The following is a 21,543-nucleotide window of genomic DNA, read 5'->3' as shown; positions in this document are numbered from 1 at the left end:
GCATGACAGCAAGATGTTCACGTGTGGGGAAAGATGTGTCCTGTTCAAGCAGAGAGCCACAGAAAAGGTGGGGTATGAGGTAGAAGAACAGTGAAAAGAAAGTCCTGGAAATACAGTTTTAGAAGTTCAGATTTAACAGAGAGCTGGAAACTGCAGGTCTGGTTGGGAGAAAGGGTGTGTGTGTGTGTGTGTGTGTGTGTGTGTGTGTGTGTGTGTGTGTGTGTGTGTGTGTGTGTGTGTGTGTGTGTCTTTTTAAGACTTGAGGAACGTGTCATTTTCTAGAAGGAGGGTAGAGGGCACTCACACTTCAGTTATCTACTGCAATGCAGCAGTCAGGGTGAATGTGATTTAGGGCTGTAGCCTGGTTCAGGGAAGGACAGCACTCTCTGATGGCTGCTGAGTGAATCGGAGTGGGATCTGAGAGCATCTCATTGTCTAGAGTTACCAATTTTATGGACCAGGAGGGTGGACCAGAGAGTATGGCTGCAGGCTGGCCCTGGATATACAGTATTTGCAAGCTGTAGGAACCTACTAGATAGAAGTCTAGTGGGGACAAGGTGCTGAGTGTTTAAGTGACTTCATGTCAGCTGAATTGAATTGAGGGCTAGGAGAGTGATTCCCAAATATCTGAAACCAATGATTTCAGTTGAAATTGCTTAGGTTTGATCTAAATTTTAATGCAATTTACCTGAATAAAATCAGGATCCTTAGAAGCTGCTTTGGACACATCTGGAGCTCTCTTCCTTTTGGAACGAACATGGAAAGGCAATCCTTTATCTTCTCTGTTGATCTTCCTATACTCACAGCGTTTCCAGAATATCCATTATTTCTTATCTGGAGTCCGTATTCCACAATAACCTTTACAAAATAACGAGGAGATCCCAAATAAAGACTAAGAGGTCTGTGTTGATGCCTGATGTCCATTGGTCTTTGTGCTTATTTCCATGGATGATTAATAAATATTAAGAATGTTCTAGGCGTTATGAGCTCAGAGCTGGTCACAGACGGGTTACAATGGGAACACTAATGCCCATTAAAAAAATTATTTAAATTAATTAATTAATTTTTGGCTGCATTGGGTCTTCGTTGCTGTGCGTGGGCTTTCTCTAGTTGTGGCGAGTGGGGGCTACTCTTCGTTGTGGTGCGCGGGCTTCTCATTGCGGTGGCTTCTCTTGTGGAGCACGGGCTCTAGGCGCGCGGGCTTCAGTAGTTGTGGCACGCAGGCTCAGTAGTTGTGGCGCATGGGCTTAGTTGCTCCAAGGTGTGTGGGATCTTCCCGGACCAGGGCTCGAACCTGTGTCCCCTGCATTGGCAGGCGGATTCTTGACCACTGCGCCAGCCGGGAAGTCCTAATGCCCATTTTTTATATTCTACTATGTCCAGTCTCTGGTTGTCAACAACAGTCTCACCACACTGATCGACCTGATGTAGCTGAATTCCTTTCTCCCGGAATCATCATGAATTTTTAGCTCTGGAATGGGGTTAACCATGTTTTAGAGTGACTGACATACTGACATTTCTCTGGTACTGGGTTCTTCTGGAGGAGGTCGCTGTTCTCTGGCAAACATTCCCCGTCGGCTCCTGATCGGCAGCCAAGTCTGGGGAGCAAATGGCCAAGTGAATTAGGAAGCTTAAAAGATGCTTTGTTAAACTATCCTCATTAAACTGGCACCGTCTGCCTTCCCACTCTCCTTTGTCCCAGTTGGGGCTGTCCTTTGTGACAGATGTTTCCTAACAGTGTGTGCCGGCAACATCTGGAAGCCTTGGGTGACGGCTGAGGTTTGGGAAGGCCAAATCTGGAGGTATTTAGATTGTCAGGGAAATTTCAACCGTCTTCCTGCCACTGGGCTCCCATTTAAAAAATTGTTTGCTCCCCCACCCCCATCTTCCTTTAGCCAAGGAGAATCAAGATTTCATTTCCTTCTCTAGCACTTTCTAATATGGTTTTATTCTTCTCAAGAATGGTGTAGTGAATAGAAAAGATTTGGAATAGCATGAGGAAAAGAGTCTCAGAAGGGTGACATATAGACATCTAGATATATTAGCCTATATTTCCATTAAAAGCCAAGCAAAAGGAGATGGGTTAAAGTTGTGGATAAGAGTTATAATTAGATGTAAAATTATATCTGGGAACTACTGGAATGGCCACAGGGATGCTTTGGAATCTCCTTTCTTAGCATCTAAAAGGAAAATCTGGAGACATTTTGGCCCTAAATTGGATTAGGATTTTAGCAGAACGTGGTTTAGATGGAGCCTTCAGATTTAATGATCCAACTACTTCTAGCCCAGGTCCATCAGCATCTGTTAGGGGAGAAAGGGAAGTCATTGACAGGGGCTGACTTGGACACTACGATAAGAATTGGCTCAGATTCTCCATTAATAGCCATTAATTTTAATGTTTGTGGAGGCAGAGTGTTGCAGTAGAAAGAACATGGGCTTTGAAGTCACAAAGAACCGAGTTCAAATTCCAACTCTTCTTTTTATTGGCTATATGATCCTGGGAAAGTTATTTAATCTCTCGGTCTGTAAAGTGGAATAATCATACTTATTTCATTGGGTTGTTACGGAGTTAAATGAATTAACATATGTGCATTACCTGCAGCTCAACAAAATTCTGGTTCTCTTTCACCTCCCTCTCCAGGTTTCCGTAATTCTTACACATACACCTGCTATCCCTCTTTTCCAGATACCATTTTTCTCTGCCTCCAGCCTCTGCAAATCTTCCCCAATGCCTCACAGAGTTCAAGTCTAGGGCCCTGATTTATTAATTTGTGTTAGTCCCACAAAATGACAATAACAGTATGTAGTTTTTATAACCATACCAACATGAGCCAAGGTTGTGGTTTCTTTCCAGGCATTTTTACTTGCTGACAATTTTGGTTGTAAATCAAAGGCAAAGGAGTTCTATCTTCCTACCCACCCCTCTGATCTAAAGTTCCTGATTTGGGGCTAGATTGTTCTGGGTGAGATTTTCCTTCAAACAAAAGTGATGGCCAGCTTGTTTATAAAGGTCATTCAAGGAAGGAGACTTCATAACCTTTACTACTGGGACATTCTTGATTTCCTCCCAACTCTTTAGTTTGAAAAATATCAAATGTACAGAAAAGTTTCAAGAATAGTATAATTAACACCCACTTAGCTTTAACCACGATTGACCAATGGTTCATATTTTGCCACACTTGCATGCTCTCGCTCATATATACATACACATATATGAAATACACTCTATGTGCAAATTTCGCTAATTGTCCAATAATGTTTTTTCTTGTAAAATGTTTTTCCCCAATCCAGGTCCAATCCAGGGTTATGCATTGCTTTTCATTGTCATGTCTCTTTATTCTCCTTTAATCTGGAATAGTTCTTCAGCCCGTCATTTCTGACATTGACAGTTTTGAAGATTATAGGTCAGTTGTTCTGTAGAAAGTCAACTTTCTGTAGAAAGTTGTTTTGTAGACTGATTGTTTGATTCAGGTTACGCATTTTGAGCAGGATAGTATACAAGAACATTCTTCTAAAAATTTTATTGAAGTATAGTTGATTTACAATGTTGTGTTAGTTTCTGCCATACAGCACAGTGATTCAGTTATACATACATATACATTCTTTTTCATATTCTTTTCCATTATGGTTTATCACAGGATATTGAATATAGTTCCCTGTGCTATACAGTAGGACCTTGTTGTTTATCCATCCTGTATATAATAGTTGCATCTGCTAATCCCAAACTCCCACTCCATCCCTCCCCCAGCCCCACCTCCGCCTTGGCCACCACAAGTCTGTTATAGAAACATTCTTAAAGACAGTGAGTACCATGTAGGCAAGGAACATCTTTTTCCTCCCTGCTGTGTCCATCATACCAAGCACAATGACTGGCGATTAGAAGGTCTTAATAGTTACTGAATGAATGAATAAGTGACCTAAAACTTTCACTGCCCTTTAGGTCCATTATTTTTCTACCTGAGGAGAGCGGGAAGAACAGCCTTCTCCTCTATCCTAGTCCCACTTTTATTATAAATGTTTGGGGGCTTAAAAAAGGTAACCCAAGACCTCTGTGATGAGACCACAGAGAAGGGAAGTGAACTAGGTACTGTGACGTGAGGCGAGCTGCGGCTTCTCTACCCCGGGTTGGGGGTTGGCGATCACACTGCGTTCAGAGAAGAGGATGAATAAGTTGGTTTCCGATGGAAAGAAAAACACACAAAATCTAGGAGTCCATGGCCTGCTTTCTTGTGGAGAGAAATTAGTTATTTAGGTTTCCAGATTTTACCAAACTTCCCTCCCCATTTGAATCCTAAGAATGCCATAGTGAAAATTGATTTCTGTCCCTCCTCCTTTCCCAGAGGGGACAACCCCATAATTCTCTCCTTCTCTACCTTCCACCACCCCCCCACCCAGCACAAGTGTGTATTTTCTAACATTTATAAACGGTGGTTGGGCGGCCATTCTCTCCAAGTTATTTATTGTTGAGAAAATCTATAACTCCTTGGACTTCTCATTTTGATGTAGAAGCTTTCATCCCTGTCGCCTGGGGGAAGCGAGGTTATGAGAGGTACTCTTTGCCTCTCGAAAATGTGTTTTCAGCCTTCCCTTTGGGGCCCTTTCTCTCCCTAGCTCTTATCATCTCAGACATTTCTGACAATCCTTCCTGAGGCATCTGGGGCTTGGGACTGAATTCATCCATTTAATTCTGAAAGGCTTGTGAGTGCCTGATTCACATTGTTCCTGCCCCTTTTCTGAGAACCCACCTACCCCTGTCTTTGCAGCCCTCAATTTTCCCAGTTTCCAGAAAAAGCACCCTTTCTCTCCATGTCAGCGCTTGATTATCCACAGTCATGGAGGGGTTAATCTAAAGGAGTGAATGACACCAAGATGACTTCTGTTTGATTTTTAAGAGATGGAATCCTGGCTAAAGATAATCCATAAAGGGAACAACTTTGATGAGAGCGATCCATCACGTTAATCTCCCATGAAGGATGTGTGACATCTCTTCTTTTGTACCTAGAGAGAGAGGCAGATGGGAGAATCTCAGCTTGTGCAGCCCTCATTGTGTTGTCAGAAGCACCGGACATCTAACTTCTCTCCGTGCCTCGTTTTCAAACTCTGGAGGACTATTCTTTAGTCTGAGAACCAAATACTTAGTTCAAAGCCAACATACAAAACTATCACTTTATCTAGGGTTCCCATCACACCCAGAGTAAAAGCCACAATCTTCACAGTGACTCTCAGGCCCTACTGAGCCTGAGAAGGCTCTGGCCTGCTGCTTTCTCTCTGACCTCATCCCCTGCTGCTTCCCCCTCACCCACTCTGCACCAGCCCCACGGGCCTCCTTGTTACTCCTCAAAAGCGGGCAGTACTGCCTCACACCCATTGGGATGGATGGCTGTTATTTAAAAAAACAGAAAATAACAAGTGTTGGTGAGGATGTGGAGAAGTTGGAGCCCTTGTGCTGCTCTGCTGATGAAAATGTGAAATGGGACCGCCACCGTGGAAAAATGGTATGATGATTTCTCAAAAAATTAAACATACAATTACCATATGATCCAGCATTCCCACTTCTGGGTATGTATTCAAAAGAACTGAAAGCAGGGACTCAAGAAGCTATTTGTACACCCATGTTCACAGCAGCACTATTCATGACAGTCAAAAGGTGAAACAACCCAAATGCCCTTCAACGGATAAACAAAAAAATGTGGTATATACACACAGTGGAATATTATTCGGCCTTAAAAAGGAAGGATATTCTGGTACATGCTACGACGTGGATGAACCCTGAAGATGTTATGCTAAGTGAAATAAGCTGATCACAAAAGGACAATATTGGATGATTCCTCTTGTATGAGGTCCCTAGAGGGACCAAATTCATAGAGACAGAAAATAGAATGGCGGTTGCCAGGGGCTGGTGGGGAGGAAGGGTTGGGGAATTACTGTTTAATGGACAGAATTTCAGTTGAGGAAGATGAAAAAGGTCTGGAGATGGATGGTGGTAATAGTTGCACAACAGCGTGAATGGACTTAATGCCACAGAACTGTGCACTTAAAAGTGGCTCAAACGATAAATTTTATCTTATGTGTATTTTACCATAATAAAAAAATTCATTTAAAAAATGGCCAAGGTCTTTGTACTTGCTCTTCTCTGAGATCTGCATCGTGGCTTGTTCTCTCACCTGCTTCTGATCTTTGGTGAAATGTCATCTTCTCAGTGAGGCCTTCTTGGACCACCCATTTTAACATTGCAACTCCCACTCTAACCTTTTCTTGCTTTACTTTTCTCTGCAGCACTGATTGCAATCCAACACAATATGTATTCTTTTTACTTATTTGTTTACTGTCTGCTTCCTCCTGCAGGAATGTAAACAACTTGATTGGAGGGATTTTGTGTTTTTTTCTTTGCTGTATCCTCGGTGCTAAATAGTTGGGGGCCAGTACATATTTGTTGAATGAATGAATGACCACGACTAGAGACAGAGCAGGCACAAACAGAAAAGAAATGGGAAGATTCCGTTTTTCATTTGCCTTGATTAACTAATTTCTTCTAACCTTGGATATGAGATTTGGATCAGTTTTCGTGGTGGCTTTTGCTCTATTTACCTTCTCATGTGTATTGTCAACTGTTCCCAACTGGAAGTGTTGGTCTACTACATACACCACACTAATGATTATTTAAACCTTTCACCTTGAACTCGAAGCCTGTGCTCTTGGATTCCTGACTGCCCCTACCAGAGTTGCAAGGGTGCTTGAGTTAGGACTTTGGAAACTCTGGGGAAACTCAGATACCCAGAAAGTTTGTACTTCTTTGTTTGGGAGACACTGGTTTGATTGGTTCTGGGAGCTTTCATTCTCTGGAAATTTTAAGGAGGATGAGAAAACTCATAGAGTTTGGGGTCAGAAAAGGAGCCGTACTTGCATACAGAGGATTGATATAATCTCTGGAAATGTGACATTTAAAGTCCACTTCTCTGAAATGCTGAGACCTAAAAATAATTAATAGCCTCGTTAGCCTTCCTCTCTCAAGTCTTGATCAAACTTCTAGCAAAGCAACTTGGATCCAAACTATATTTGAAGCTATTCGGCAGGAGCCATGAGGCCAAACTTCTTGATTGGCAGGTTTCTTAACACCCATCCAAGGGAACCAGTGGAACTTACTGCCTTGGACAAATGTTTTGAAAAGGAAAGGCCCAGAGGGAGGGCAGTGCCCTTCTTAGAGACAGAGGAGTGAACACAATGACCTCCAGGGTGAAGGAAGGTGGGTGGGGTTGTCTGGGAAAGCAGGACAGCCTGGAATTTCGTGTGTGGATTGTTGGATTTGACATGGGTTTTCTTGGCTACTCGGGATGGAACTTTTGTTTTGGAGTTTGGAATGAGCTCAGAGCTGAAACATAGGGAGAGGGGGGAGGGAAGGAGGAAGCAGAGGGCATTCTGGAATTCACACAAGCTGGCTTCCTGTTCCCTGGGCTCTCTCATCATTTCTTTAAGCACCTCCCTTGCGTGAAGCATCTCCTCTGGGAGAGACTGTTTCCTAATTAAACTGAGATTCACAGGCCCAGGGCCCTCATTAGGAAATGTCCTTAGGAAATGCTCTTGAAATAGATGATTGTGCATGTTTTCGACTCCTGTTTCCACCTCTCTCTGGCCCTTTCTCTCTTAAAATATTTTTTTTTCCTACTTCTAGGAATCTCAAGGTTTAGTAGTCAATCAATACATCTATATGTTCAATACATCTATATGTTCTCTGTCCTAAATGCCTCTTTTGGTTGCCTGGTACAATTATGAGCAGATCCATGCCCTGGGTAGAGAGGATTGAGGGGTGGGAGTGTGGAATTCAGAAAGAGGAGGTACATGGATTCTGACCCTGCCCTCTGGGAGCTTTTAGACTATAAAGGAGTTTAAGGGACACACCAAGGGAACCACCAGACGGAAAGGGAATATTTATTTCAGCTGAGAATCAGGGCTAGCTATAAGTGCTGGTGGGATGGGGAAGAATGTTGGAGATTGGGAGATGGTTTAAGAAAGGCTTTCTAGGAGTGGTGGGGAGGGTAGTAGAATAGGATTAAGCAGAGCTATAGGGTCAAGACTGACAGAGACGAGTGAGGAGGGCATCGCTGGCAGGGCAAGTAACTCACACAGAACAAAGGCTCATTGCATGGAGGGTAAGCCAAGATGTAAGGAGCTGAGTTAGGAATGAGGTGATGGGCCTGAGGCTGGGGAGGAGGTAGAATTAGGGAAGGACTCTGACAGCTGGGTTGAAGAGTCTGGACTGAATTCCAGATTATTGGAATACTTGGAATGATTGGACTATTCACAGATTATTGTGCAGGGAAAGGGCATTTCTGAACATTGCATTTGAGGAAGATGTTTCTGTTTATTGTTATAGGCTGGGTTGAAGGTAGACGTTCTCAGGATTCCCCATCAGGTGTTTGCTATTTCTTCTGTAAGGTATGTTGTTTATTCGTCTGTTCTGCCTGCTTCTGTTTGAGTGATAAAATACGATTGTTTAATTCCCATTTTTTTACTGAAGTATAGTTGCTGTATTATATTATGTAAGTTACAGGTGTACAATATAGTGATTCACAATTTTATACTCCATTTATAGTTATTCTAAAATATTGGCTATATTCCCTGTGTTGTACAATATATCCTTATAGCTTATTTTATACATAATATTTTGTAATTCCCATTTGTTTTGTTCTTCAGTTTGTTTTCCCGGTATCTTCTTTTCTTTTTTTTTTTACATCACCCTATTTGTTAATTAATAAATAAATTAATTAAGGCTGCGCTGGGTCTTCATTGCAGCATGCAGCCTTCTCTAGTTGCATCAGTGGGCTTCTCTAGTTTTGGTGCGTGGGCTCTAGGGTGCGCGGGCTCAGCAGTTGCGGCGCGTGGGCTTAGTTGCGGTATGTGGGATATTAGTTCCCCAGCCAGGGATTGAACCCGGGCCCCCTGCATTGGGAGCATGGAGTCTTAACCACTGGACCACCAGGGAAGTCCCTTTCCTGTTATCTTCATACTTCGTCTGTAGGTCCACTTTCACTCATCTTCAGTAAAAGAGGGAGGGGCCCAAGGATGTTCCTGTGTAACAAAGTTGAGGGAAACAGAAATTATCACAATCTTGCCCGTCTCTGACCCTGCCATTCAGAGGTTCCTCATCTGGAATTGTTGCTCAGCATCCACGGATGGACTTCAGAGGAGTGTGTGACGTCTCTCTGAGTTGAGTGGCCTCAAAGGGGCCTGTGACTCAGAAATTGTTAAGAACCACTGTTCTATTCTTTGTTGAGAGGTGGGTGCCCGAGCACAGTTTCCCAGACAGAAATGGGGTATAAGCATCCTTAGTGCCAGTTATGGGAGCCTCCAAAGACAGTTGAAGGAGATGGAAGGAGGAAGAGGAACTGGGAGAAGGGAAAGGGGTGCCCAGGGAGCTAGTAGGAGGGGTGCCCCATCTTCCCTTGTTCTTCGCTTTCTTTCTAGCTGGTATCCCTTCTTTGTATACTCCACATCCTGACAACTACAGGATTCTGAGTCCTCTTCAGTTTAAATCAATTGAGTGTCTGCCATTCATCAGGCTCTGCACCAGGTGCTCTCACTACATCATCTCATACAATTCCTTTATTGACCCTCAAGGGCACAGAATTGAGTCAGTCACCTCCCCAGTTCATGGCACATTAGCATCATTGTTTGTGTCAGGCCCCTTTCCAATTCATTCTGTTTTTCCTTTTCCTCTCTCATCTCTATTCTCATTTGCCCTCCTTACTGGAGGCACCTGCTTTCGTGTATTTAACAAATGCTCTTCCAATCCATGCTCTATATGTTTATTTAGATATATTCATCCATTCTACAAACGTACAGTGTCGACTATGTGTCAGGCAGTTGTAGGTGCTGGGAATACAGCCGTGAACAAAACCATGCAAAATTCCTGCCTTCATGGAGCTTACATATTCTAGTGGAGTGAGACAAATCATGAACAAACATATAGTAACTTAAATAGTGATAAGTGCTATGGAAAAAAAGGACAGGGGGATAAAGTGGGTTGTGGGTGGTTGGGAGTGGATTGAAGTTTTTTGTGGGGTGATTAAGAAAGGACTTACTGGGCTTGCCTGGTGGCGCAGTGGTTGAGAGTCTGCCTGCTGATCCAGGGGACATGGGTTTGTGCCCCGCTCCGGGAAGATCCCACATGCCGCGGAGCGGCTGGGCCCGTGAGCCATGGCCGCTGAGCCTGTGCATCCGGAGCCTCTGCTCCGCAACGGGAGAGGCCACAGCAGTGAGAGGCCCGCGTATCGCAAAAAAAAAAAAAAAAAAAAAAAAAAAAATAGAAAGGATTTACTAAAAAGGTGCTATTTCACCAAATGCAGGTAAGGTACCAACCGTTTGGATACCTGGGTAGGAGTGGTCCAGGTACAGGAGACAGCAAGTGCAAAGGCCCTGAGGTAGAGTCTTGCTTGGTATGTTAGGGGGCCAGAATGTTAGGAGGCTAGGGGCTAGAGCAAAATGAGTGAGAAGAGAGAGAAACAAGGCTGAGAGGTAGCTGGGTCAGTGGCAAGTCAGGTAGGACTTTTTAGGCCATTGGAAACACAGACTTTAGCTTATACTCTGAATATAAAGAGAAACCAGTGGAAGGTTTTGAGCAGAGGAATGACATGTTCTGTACATTTTTTAGCAGAAATATGTGTATTCTTAAAAATATACAGTGTTATTTTGGCCTTTTTATTCTTAAATTTATTTATTTTTAAATTTTATTTACTTATTTATTTTTGGCTGCGTTGGGTCTTCGTTGCTGTGTGCGGGCTTTCTCTAGTTGTGGCCTCTAGTTGCAGGGAGCGGGGGCTACTCTGTGTTGCGGTGCGTGGGCTTCTCATTGCTGTGGTTTCTCTTGTTGCAGGGCATGGGCTCTAGGCGCACGGGCTTCAGTGGTTGTGGCTCGTGGGCTCTAGAGTGCAGGCTCAGTAGTTGTGGTGCACGGGCATGTGGGATCTTCCCGGAGCAGGGCTCGAACCCTTGTCCCCTGCATTGGCAGAAGGATTCTTAACCACTGCGCCACCAGGGAAGTTCCGTTTTGGCTTTTTAAAATTTACATAAATGGCATTGTGCTATATACCTCATCCTGCTTTTTACTTTTCCCCTTTAACATTGTTTCTAAAATCTCCCCATGCCGCTATATGTAAATCTGCTTCATTATCTCTGTTTGCTGTGTAATATTCCATCGTGTCCATACAGCACATTTTACTTATATGTTCCTCTAGTAATAGATGCTTGGGTTGCCTCCAACTTCTTCCTACCGCAAGCAGTGCTGTGATGAACGTCCACATGTGGGCCTCTTATGGACCCAGGAGAGAGTTTCCTTGGGTGTATACCTCAGAGCGGGATCGTTGGGTCCCAGGGTGTGTGCTTACTTAATTCCACTAAGATAGTGCTTCAGGATGGCGGTCCCAGTTACACTCCCACAAACAGGGTGTGACAGTTTGTATCTTATTTAATTCTCATGTGGATCCAGTAAGGATTATTATTATTCCCATTTTATGGATAAGGAATCTGAGGCTTAGAGAGATTAAGCAAGTTATCCAAGTTTATATTCAAATAGAAGAGCCAGGGCCCACATCCAGAATTTTTGACATAATGTTCTTTGCTCTTACTACTATAGTACCCAGTATTGACTCGTCTAGAAATAAGATGAGGCATCCACAGGCAAAGATACTACTATTCTGATTATCATTATTATTATTATCACTATTCATGCTATCTTCCTCTTCTGGGCTAGTTGGACAGAAGACAAAATTCTTGGGGTTCAAGGAGCCACAAGAAGGGAACTGTGGCCTTTCTCTCAATCTCTGCCCATTTTAGAAACTGGGATGTTGAATGCAAGCTGTGCACAGTAGCCATAGGGAAGGAGGGCAGGATGGCAGAGTTGTCCACCTTGAGTTTTGGTAGCAGATAATTTTTATTCAAATCCTGGCTCCATCATTTGCCGTCTCTGTGATTTGCACAGTTTTTTTTTTAACTCGTCTAAGCCTCAGTTTCCTAACATGTGAAATGGAGGCAGTAACAAGACTTGTATCTTAGGACTGTTGTGAGGACGTAGAGGTAAAATACTTAATAACAGTGCACATAGTAAATGTTCATAAATGTCAGCCGTTATTATTATTGTTGTTGTTGTTATTATTACGTCTGAGCCTTGCATTTTTCAATGTGGTCTAACTCGGTAAGCCTAGGAACCCCTGAGGTGTTTAGCACCAATATGTGTGAGGGTGTCTAATTCTAGTCCTTAGAGCTTCAAGACAAATTATATGGAATAAGCCTGCTTTCATTTTCTCACGAGGGCTAGCTAAGAAGCTCAAGTTTTAGAAGATGATTCTGAGGCTAGACATTTATAAAGACTAACTGATTTTCAAAGTTTGGAGACTTTGGATCGGATTTTAATATTAAATATTAGGTAGATTATATTAAGTACATATTGTTTGCTAGGCACTGAAATAAGTACTTTGCAAGCATTAGTTCACTTAATCCTCACAATAACCCTAGGAGGTATTTACTTTTACTCCCATTTGACGGTTGTGGAAACTAAAGCACAGAGACATTTAAATAATTTATCCAGAGTCACCCAGCTATGAGGCTGAGCTGAGATTTGAACTTAAGTGGTCTACCTGCAGAGCGTTTACTCTTAACTGTGTTGCCTTCCTGTGAAGGATGATTTTAGAATCTCTTCCTATTTAAATTGAGGACAGTTCCTTGTCCCTTGGGATGGTTTAGAGTAGTCATGGGAAGTAAGGGGCTAGTTTGAAAAGAATGTCCAGAGGGTGAGGATATAAAGTTTGAAACGGGTCCCCAGGTGTCTCCATTATGCTTCCTTCTGTCTCCCAAAGTGAGAACTTCTGCCTTAGGGGGTGTCCTACCTAGACTCTAGGGGTTGAGCATGGTATCTTCAGAAAAGTGGAGATTCTCTAATCGGGCCTGGGTCGTTAGTTCCCTGTCACCCAGAGCAGCCTGATATTTCTAAAATGAGTTTCCCCAAAGGCAAACAATTCTTTATCACCTATGTGTGGCTTATACATGCCATGAATTATCTGCGGTCAAGGTTTTATCACAGTTGGTTTTCGCTTCACACTTTTCATTTTGATTGCCTTCTACCAGGAATGTAATACCATTTATAATTTACTTGCGTCAGATTTACAAAGGTTGCTTGGCTACAAAGTATGTATCTCAAAGTTGAGTAAATAGGAATTCTGGGTTACGCGTTTTTTCAGGGTTTCTCTTCTCCGTTTGTGTATTTGCTCAACAAATATTTATTGAGTGCTTAACTCACAGTCTAGTGGAGGACACAGGTCGCTAAACTGGAATTTTGATACCTTATGATAAATGGCAAATGGTGCTGTGAGAGTACGAAGGAAGGGCAACTTATTCCAGCCCAAGAGTCAGGGGAGGCTTCCTGGGGAAGCAGTTTCTGAGCTGGGAATTGACAGATAAGTAGGAGTTAGCTAAACAGAGGGGGCCAAGGAAGCTTTAGAGGCAAGGAAACAGGGTGAGCCTAGAAGTGGGCTGCCGGAGCGGCCACTGGAAGGGGCTGAGGCTAGAGGAATAAGCGTGGGTCAGACTGAGAAGAAAGGAAGCACTGTGCTAAGAAGTTTGGGTTTTATCCTGAGGGCAGTGGGGAACCACTGAAGGGTTTTAAGCTGGTGTTATTGTTGTTGTTGTTGTTGGTACTGGTGATGGTGGGGCAACTCAATCGAATTTATAGTTTAGAAAGGTTCCCTGAGTTAAGAATCGACTCTCTTTATCTACCTCTCTTGTTTGCGAGTTAATCATAATATTGGGACTGGTGAATGGCAAACAAAGGAGTCTAGCTGGATTTCTAGAAGGAATGCCTGACCCAATAACCTGACGGTCCCTTTTGATGATCTATAGACGAGACTTTTCAATGTTGACTTGATCTTTCTGTCTTTGAAAACCTCTGACAACATTTCCTGAAATTCTCTCAAAACCAAACCCGGAGTAGGGAGGAGAGTGTGGGCTGCCCAGCTGGGTGTTCTCTGCTCCTAATTTCCGGGGCATTGCTGTGAATTGTTCATCTGAAGCCCTGCTCCCTGTGAGGAGGGGACCATTTGAATAGCAGTAGGGGAGTAGAGGGAAAGAGGAACCACACTGCTGGGCTCCTTTCATTAAGAAAATCTATTTGGCATATTCAGACAATGGTCTGAGCGAGTTAAAAATAACTCCTCGTGAAAAATTAATAGGGAGTTATAAGTGAGTGTTTTAATACAAGCTCACAGAGCAGGGCAGATTCTCCAGGTGGCTGGCAGCTGACATTACAGATGGCACAGGGTGTTTACGGAACACAGTGTGGCCAGCGAGGGGAGTCATCTGCAGAAGTGAGCTCACCTTCTCTCCCAGAACCCTGGGGAGAGAGCAGACAGAAGGAATTGTTTTCGGCTGTGAGTTACTGAGCCAGGTGACTTATTTCTTCTCTGCCTACCCATCACACTCTCCTAACTGTGGACATAAAAAACGGTAGTGAATTTTGCTTGGTTGCTTTGGGTGAGGTTTACTGAATGTCAGAATTTATAAAATGTCCTTTCTGGCTCTTCTCCTTTCTCAGTAATGGACCCCTAGTTGGCTGCTGCATCCATTTCTTCCGTGTTTTCTTACCCAACAGCCAGTTCCTCTTGTTCCTGCAGGTAGTTAGTCCCTGCCCCTTTCTCCCTCTTCCTCTCTGTTCCCAGTGCCCCTGTGGTCCTAGGTGAGTGAGGTGCAGGGTTGGACTGTGCATTCTTTGCCATCGGTACAGCTACATGTGTAATGCAGAATGAGGGGAAAGGGGGCCAATGTGACATCTGACCTCGGCTAGCTGCATTTTTGGGGCTAAGGGTTTTAAGACCGAGGGGACCAATATTTATACTTTAAATCCAGATGATATTTAAAAAATGGTTCTGTAATTGCAATGAGGCCCTCTAGGCCGTGAATTAATGTGTCATAACTCACGCCCAAGCACTGCGCAAACATCCCGCATGTGAATTATTGCACAATAAATTCATGCCCTGTTGTGTCTTACAGCTTAATTAGTACATGAAGCTACATGAGTTAGACGAACCCAAATGGGATTATGTCATGTGGTGCGTAAAAAAGCAGAATGTTGGGAGGTATTTGGCACTTTTTCTGGGGGGAGAGCAGTGTTGATTTTTCTGTGGCGTCCTTTGGTGTCAGTTTCTGTGATATTTGGGCTGCGACAGGTGACATGTGACTTCTGAATTTTGGTTGGTTGATTGAATAATAGGTTCAGTAAATATTTATTGTGCACCACCTCTTAGGCATTATGGACGGATAGCACATATAAGACGAAATATGGCCCCTGCCCTTAAGGAGCTTATATTCTGATGCAAGAGATGAAGCATAGTTGCAACACAAAGTAGAAAGTGATAAGTGTCATAAGTTATATAAAAATAAAGCATCTTGGGAATTCAGAGTGGAGAATGATAAGTTTTGGCTGGCACAGTGGAGAGGGCTGATTGGTGTGATCAGAGAAGACTCTGTAGAGGAATGGCTCTTGAGTTGGCTCTCTTAAAGGATGGATAAGATTTTGCCACACACGGGGGCAGGGGGACAATTCTAGGCAGAGAGAATAACACGAGGAGAAGCACAGGAGAGCAAAGCAGTGTTCAGAACACACTGAGCAGGCTGTGCAGCTTCAGCCTTGGCCGAGGGAAGGGGCAACGTGCACAGACGCATTGGAGCCAGAGTTTTCCTACGAGCACAAAGCATTTTGACTTTGAACCCACTACTCATGCTGAAAATTCTGGGGTTGGTTCTTTTGCTTGGTGATATCTGTATTCTTGGACATTAAAACACTTTCTTGTTTCTCTCTCATATTCTGCTTTGGTCCACCTGCTCAGAAAGTGCACAGCTGAGCGCCAAGTGTGCTGGGTTCTAGTCTTGTTTCTGCTAACTAGCAATATGACCTTGAACAAGCCACTCAATTCCTTCAGTGCCTTGTTACTTTATCTCTAATGTGAGAGATGGGTGGTGGATCTCCTCTGGTTCTTCTGCCCTTACTCTCTTAACTAGGTCTCTCTACTACAAGCAATCTGAACCTGCATCCTGCCCACTTTTCACTATAACCCATTGTCAGAGTTTGAGGGGTACAATAAATAACACCCATTTCCCCCCTCCCGTATTTGGAACTAATTGATAATCAAGAGGTAGAGACAGACAGGTGATTAAACAGTAAGCTTTAGATCTGCATCTAGTTATTAAGATCTGCCGAATCCACTTGCTAATAACGCATCACTAAATTAGGCAGACTTAGACTTCATCACAGGTAGTGCTGAACAAACACCCGCCTCTACCCCAGGATAGAGCCTCCTTTTATTAGATTTTCTCGTGTATGAACAGGTTGGAGTGCATGTGTTCTGTGGGCAGACTGGCTCTGGAAAAAAAAAAAAAGAAACCAACAAGAAGCCTAGAAGAGGCTGAGCTGGGCGTGCTCAGTGCTGTCTCTTCAAATCAAAGAGGTCCCTGGGGGGTAGTGGGGAGAGAGGCTAGGAGTATTACTCTGCTCGGTGGTTCTCAAGCTTAGAGTGTTATCAGCATCACCTGAAGGGCTTGTTAAAACACAGACGGCTAGGTCCCACCCCCCGGGTTTCAAATTTAAGAGGGTCTGGATGGGGCCCAGAATTTGAAGTCCTAGCAATTTCCCAGGTATGCTGATGCTGCTGGTCCAGGGGTCACACTTTGAAAACCAAAGCTCCTGCTGAAGCCCCTCCACATGTAAAGATGAAGTGAGAGAAACAAAGCCTCCCTTCAAACACTTAGCTTCACTTAATAAAGCACCTCAATGAAAATACAGTAGTTATCTGTGTGTCTTTATTTTCTTAATTTTGTCCCTAGATTGTAGATCACAGGTAAGGAGTGTATCTTGTTCATTCTCCCATAGCATCCAGCTAGGTGCCCAGCGCATAATGAACATTTAATAAATACCTTTTTTTGTGTGTGTGGTATGCGAGCCTCTCACTGTTGCGGCCTCCCCCGTCGTGGAGCACAGGCTCTGGACACACAGGCCCAGCGGCCATGGCTCACGGGCCCAGCCGCTCCGCGGCATGTGGGATCTTCCCGGACCGGGGCACGAACCCGTGTCCCTTGCATCGGCAGGCGGACCCTCAACCACTGCGCCACCAGGGAAGACCCTAATAAATACCTATTTAATTGAACTGAATCTTATACATTTCTTTGGTATAAAAGATTTTCTTTCCTTTCAGGCTACCCTAGCCTTTAAAACTCCTTTACAAAGATCTTCTAGGAGACTTCTTTAACAAACAGTATTTCTCCCCATCCCTTCCTCCGTCTAGAACTGTACTCAGCTGTTTCTAATTTTGCCTTTGTTCGGCTATGCCTGAGTCCTGGTGACTCTCCTGTCTACTCCATCATAGTGGAATTTTGTTCAGGGCAGGGACTAGGTTCTCTCCTTCCTTTAGACCCAACAGTGAGAATAGTGTTCATTCGAAGAGTGACAAGGTATAATCCAACCCTGGGGCAGGAGAATGCCTGAAAGACCTCCCTTGGTTCCCCTGCACCTAATTCCATGGAATTTGGGGAGGAGCAGGAAGTAGCAAAATTGCTAGAAGGCCTAACCCACTCTACTTGACTTCAGAGAATCCCTGAAGACTAGACTGGCTCCAGCGTGGGCACAATAGGCATCTTTCCTGAAGCAGTCAGAGTTTTATGCTCTGGCACCGAAGGGCCAGTGTTTTCCTATTGTATTATACGTATGTACGGGGCCTGCCCCCGGAGGGAGATATGGGAAGTGACTCTCTTACTTGTGGGATTTCTGATACTCCCAACAAGGAGTAGGTGACACCAGGGAAACTTGCTCAAGGCAGGGTTACCCAAATACTTGCCAACTCCTTTAGATGCTTTTTTGAGAGACAGGTGTAAAAACGTTGTGAGAGCACCTAAGATTCTCTGGGGAGAAAGACTGGGACTAAACTAGGAGGAATTAATAACTAGATGGGGACTGAGACATCATTACTGTGGAAGTGGAAGGTATGAGTAGAAACTGAGAAAGAGATGTTGGTCAAGAGATGCTTCCTGGAGGAGGGTGCCTGTAGAGCAATGTGGGAAATAAAAGACGGATAGGTGAGTTGGAAAAGAAACGAGACAGCAATTCTAGGCTGCATGGACCTTAAGAGTGACGAAAGCATGGGACTCTGGTGAGGGATGTTTTGTCGCCTTCGAAGTGGAATTTATGAGCCAGGCTTGTGTTGTGTGTTGTGCCACGGAGGGAGATTCCTGAATCAGAAATGTATGAGATATGGTTCTCATTGCCGTCTGGAGGGTAGATAGACAGATGGAGATGGATGGATGGACTCTTCCTGGGAAACTCTTGTAGAAACTGCTACAGTCATCTGGATCCTTGCTCTTCAAAGTATGGTCTGTGGACCAGCAGCGTGGGTGTCAGCTGGGAGCTTGTTAGAAATGTAGAACCTTAGGCCCCAACCCAGATCTACTGCATTTTAACCAGCTCCCAAGTGATTTGTACGCTCTTTCAAGTTTGAGAAGCACAGGCCTTAGATGATCAATGATAGGTGTCTGGCCTTAGGTGAACACTATAGAAGGATCTGAGAACTTTGGAATTGGGGGCTCAAGATGAGTGGCCTGGGCTGGGGAAAATGAATTTGGGGAAGAGGGGGGAGTGTGGGCCCTGGCTCACCTCCTTGTCTCCAGGCTTCCCACACCAGTCACTATGCCAGGGTTTGGCACTTTACCTACTCTGGGAAAATGTCTTCCGTGCCCACGCTGGAGTCTACCTGGTCCTCAGGGGCTCCCCTGAGGCGAGCATTGCGTGGGCTGGGACTGCCGCCAATTTTGTTTCCCCTATTTCATATGGATGGACTGAAAGAGACTGGGGAGGTCATATTAGTCATGCCCCTGCCTCAGGGCTGTGCTGTTCCTTAATCAAATGAGTGACAATCTGATTATACTAACCAAGGAGGCTAGGCGGGTTGGAGGGATTGAAATAGAAGTTCTTAACTGTCTGTCATGGAAATGAAAATATTTTCATCTTTCGAAGGCTTTAAGGAGAGACTAGATGACTGGTTAAGGGGCTACACCCTGGCAAGGGCCAAATCAATGCTTTTTAAAGGCTCTTTTCGTGATTTTTGATGGGTCAATGACAAAATATTCGAGGCATGTAATTCAAGAGACCTGGGGTGATAGGCAATGGAAAAAAGTTACCAAGTAGGCATTTGACAACTTAAGCTTTGGAAGAGTTGTGTAGTTCATCCCCAATAAGAATGAGTGACAAGGAGAGGTCAATGTTGAAGGAAAACAGATTGAGATGGAAAATAAGGAAGTATCTTCTGATGTTAGAAGGGTGATTGAGGGAGACCGGAGGAAGGGGCTCTTTGGCCATGCACGTGGCTGTATCAGTTTGGTTTGGGATGCCTGAGAAGAATTCTGCTTGGAAAGAAGGAAATGCACAAAATGATCTCTCATACTCGTTTTCTTTTCTTTTTGCCTGCACTGTGCGGCTTGCGGGATCTTAGTTCCCTGACCAGGGACTGAACCCAGGCCCCGGCAGTGAAAGCATGGAGTCCTAACCACTGGACTGCCAGGGAATTCCGTCTCATACTCATTTCTATCCCAACTCCTTAAATGAAAAACTGGGGTGGGTGTGTGGTGTATGTAAGGTGATGAGGCATGGGGACGATGAACAATTGAAGAAAAAACCAATGTCATTAGAACGTTGAAATCATTGCTGAAAATTTCAAAACGGGGCTCGGATTAAGGAGAATAAGTTGCATTTTTGCGCTCAAATAAGAGTTTTAGGTTATGGAAACCTAATGTCCTTTCACTCTCCATGTATTTATCTTGTCTCGTCAACAAGATTTTTAAAATTCCTAAGGGAAAAGAACATCTCTTTTGTTTATTACTTCTTTGTAGCGCCAATGCCTAAAACATGACAATGATAATAATAGCTACCATTTGTGGAGTACTGTGCCCTATAATTCGTTCTAAACACTTCACACAATCATCAAATTTAATATAACAGTTATGAGGTGAGTACTGTTATTCTCATTTTACGGAAGTTGAAACTAAGGCTCAGAGAGGTTAAGTGGTTTGCACAATACAAGTCGTGAAGCTAGGATTTGTATCAAGTTTGTGCAAAGCTCGTGCTGCTAACCCCTGGGCTGTACTCTGCACAGAGCAGCGGCTCAGTGAGGGAGGGGTGATCACTGAAACCTAATGGCACATTGAGTGGTAGTTCAAAGACAGTGAATAATCCCAAATAGTGAACAGTGTAAAAACAATTTCTATTTGTTTTTTGGAATGTCATCAGAGACACTTAGTGACACAGGCACATTTATACTCAGACATTCCCTCATTCATCTTCACTGTGCTCCACCCTGCAGTCAGGACCTTGGGAAGGGGGAGAGGCTGGGTGTATTATATTCATAAAGCAACTCATTGAAAGTCATGTGTGTATGTATACTACATGGACATACGTGTTTGCACTTGACTGGAAATAGGCACCAAGGAGTGCGGTACGCTTATCTCGGTAGGTCTATAAACATGAGTATCTTTGTTAGACTTACAGAGTATGGGTGTGGGGGGTGTGTGTGTGTCTTTGTGTGTGTGTGTACATAAATCCTGAAGGAGTTAAACCAGCTATAGGGAACTGGCTGCCTTCCACCCCTGGCCCTGGTTGATGTGTTTGTACCAAACCCTGATATTTATTTTTCATCACCTCTCAAGGGAACCTCAATGAGTTTTCTTTCTGGGAAGTTTATGGCTGAGATGCTGGGCTGCTCTGGGGCCCCTATAAATCTGCTATAATCAGAGGAGGTTTGCAGAGAAAGAGAAACAGCAGCTGCAAGGCAATACCCTCCTGTCTTTTACTTTCTAGCCTAATACACAGTCACCCTTGTATGCACACCACCCACATAATCACCTCCACTCTCCTAGAACCCCCTTGATGGAAGGTGCTAAGAGAAGCCATTTTATTTACTTCTTTGCTTCCAACTGGGACTCTAGCCATTCCAGAAAGAAGAATTAAAAATTATACTAATTAGGAAATCTAGAGTTGAGATTGTGAGAAACTGGTCACTTGTGAAACTGATTTCATAAAAAAAACCAGAATGAACTTTCACAGAAGCAGGGGTGGTGTCTCTGTTTGCGTGTCTCTGTTTATAGAAAACTTTAAGAAGAGGTTGTCTGAGATGCTCCTGGAAGCAGGAGGCGGGACGACCTGAACATTATTAGGAGGAAAACACAGCTCAACCATGATGATTGTGTAGGAGCTTAGTAGTCAGAGATTGGGAGGAGGGAATTCCAAGGTAAAGACATAGCTACTCCTATGTTCCTAAAGATAGGAACTCCTCTCCTCCATCTTCCAATGCTGTACTTGGGAGATTTTTTTAAGAGGGATTTTTATGACAAACTTCACTTTGACATTTAACAGCATCTCTTGTCCAGGGAAGGAAGAAATACAGATATTTATTGACATACGGTGTCAGAAGATCGAGGGAAATTGACTCTGGAGATGGAAGGAGGAGGGGTTTCTCTCCTTCC

At 43.9% G+C, this 21,543-nt stretch overlaps 1 long non-coding RNA gene across 1 annotated transcript in view; it reads left to right on the top strand.

Annotated features, from left to right (window-relative positions):
- The window catches only part of LOC117314238 (uncharacterized), a 160,098-nt gene that overhangs the window by 37,356 nt on the left and 101,199 nt on the right, over positions 1–21,543 (top strand). Inside the window, exon 4 of the long non-coding RNA XR_004528957.2 lies at positions 8,372–8,433. This is a non-coding gene — a long non-coding RNA (uncharacterized lncRNA). The remainder of the gene's footprint in view (positions 1–8,371; positions 8,434–21,543) is intronic.

Source organism: Tursiops truncatus, chromosome 11 (assembly GCF_011762595.2).
Source record: "Tursiops truncatus isolate mTurTru1 chromosome 11, mTurTru1.mat.Y, whole genome shotgun sequence".
In the NCBI taxonomy this organism is placed as follows: Eukaryota; Metazoa; Chordata; class Mammalia; order Artiodactyla; family Delphinidae; genus Tursiops; species Tursiops truncatus.
The sequence above is the reverse complement of the archived record's forward strand: the minus strand, read 5'-3'. Positions and strand labels throughout refer to the sequence as shown.